A 1,965-nucleotide genomic window follows, 5' to 3' on the forward strand; every position below is an offset into this window, starting at 1 on the left:
GGACAGAGGTTTCGACAAATGAAAAGAAGGGAGCATATTGGCGGGGCAATCTTGTGTTTTAATGGCTTCCCTTTCCTGTTCCTCTTGTTTCTCGCTCTAGCTGATGCGCAGAAACCCGGATAAGCGCCTGGGTGCCAGCGAACGTGATGCGGAGGATGTCAAGAGACAAACCTTCTTCCGGGTAACGCTGCCCCGCTTAGCCTGAGAATGTGCTAGAATGTTCCGTGGCGCTCCCAGCTACTGGCTCCTACACTAGCAGTTCACTTACAGGCGCTAGTCGTTGGCTGCACAGACGTGCTCTCTCCTATTTACTCACTCCGTACTTCTAGTTTTTCTTTTCCTTCCTAGATGGTTGGGGCTATTCCACGGTAACTGATGCCGCGTTTGTACTTTCCTACATTGATAACGCTGATTCAGTGTCAAGTCATTTATGTCTACTTTAAATCATCAGAACATTTAAAAGACATTAAGAATCATTTTAAATGCATTCATTTGAAAGAAAAATACTTGATGCGAGTTCTGTGACTAGTTTAGTTTCGGTAACTGATGGACTAGTGAAGAATTGTTTTCCTCCCCGTCAGTCACTGAAACTAAATACTTCACAGAATTTGCCTAATGTATTTTTTTTTTTTTTTACCCTGCATTAAATATGATTCTTAATATGTCCTTAAAATGTTCTGATAATTTAGCATTGAAATCCATCAATTAATATTGCATTCCAGAGTGATGGTTGTAGGAAAGTACAGTCCAAACATCCTGTCAGGTACCGTGGGAAAGTCTTTTTGTGTTTTTGGTTTTTTTTCCTTACTCGTTCTTTTCTCTCTTAGTAGTTGTATACTTTTTTATACTTTGAAATATACCATTTGTTCTCAGTTGTAATCCTTTTCTTTGTTTAGTCGTGGATATCATTTCGAGTCAATGTTTGACAGAGCTTACTCCTGTCAATGTTTCACATAGCTTACTCCTGTCTATACAGGAACTGGTTCAATTCTTTTCCCTCTTTCCCCTGTCATGGTCAGTCTATGGGTTTTTTCAAAGTCAGATTTCCATTGAAATTGGAAAATGTGTTGAGGGTGTAGTGAAAGGGCTGTAGAGGGAATGTTGACATGATGCAAGGAACTCGTATTTTTCCACAACAATTGAGGCGAAATTTAAAAACTTTTCTTCACAAATTTAGTAATAGAAATGTCCATCAAGCGGACAATGAGATTGTTCACAGCACTTCCCGCTTTTCACAATTTTGTAGGTACATATGGCCAGCGTCACAGCTCATCAGTGGCACTCTGTAGTGGCAAAACTTGTTAATAGACATTCATTTTATAGTGAATACTATTTGTGCACTCAGAACATGCCTTCAATAAGCATCATGTTGCAATTTTTTTTTAAAATGACAAACTTGCTTTTAAAAGCGATATTGTCCCAGCTGTAAACCTTTTAAAGTCTGTGGAAGCAAAAGTTTGGAATTTTTCAAGAATCTATGACTGTCCCCTTTTTTTTTGTAAATCGACATTTTTTTCCCCTTAGAAATAAATGGTAAAGAAAAAAGTGTGCTGGATGAGCTGTATATTGCTAGTGATATTGTAGAGAGGCGGGGGTGGTGGGCTTGTAAGTGAACTGTGTGTGTAGGTGGGAGCTGTGGGCCGTGTTGTGATAACACACTGACCTTTGATGTAACAGCCAGCTCCCCCGTGGCGACACGTGTAGCACGCTGCCGGCAGATGTGTCCCACGCTTATTCTGTTCTGTGTTTGTGTGTCGGCGCGTTCGTCGGTGTGTACGTGTGTGTTTGCTTCTTCCATGTTCTGGGTGTTTTCTGCTTTGACGTTTTATTTTAAGTTTTTTAACACCTGATTGAATTTGCCAGATTTTTGGTACAATTTTTGTTGTTGTATTACAAAATGTTGGTGAGATGTTTTATGAGACAAACTAGGAAGTGGTCAGCCTTTGTGGGTGGTTGGAGGGTGGT

General features: G+C 40.2%; 1 protein-coding gene across 1 annotated transcript in view; it reads left to right on the plus strand.

The window, feature by feature from the left end:
* LOC101863717 (serine/threonine-protein kinase N2) overlaps positions 1-1,965 on the plus strand; it is a gene marked incomplete at its 5' end in the record, with an annotated part of 32,511 nt that overhangs the window by 25,391 nt on the left and 5,155 nt on the right.

This window comes from Aplysia californica, unplaced genomic scaffold, assembly GCF_000002075.1.
Source record: "Aplysia californica isolate F4 #8 unplaced genomic scaffold, AplCal3.0 scaffold01439, whole genome shotgun sequence".
Classification (NCBI taxonomy): Eukaryota; Metazoa; Mollusca; class Gastropoda; order Aplysiida; family Aplysiidae; genus Aplysia; species Aplysia californica.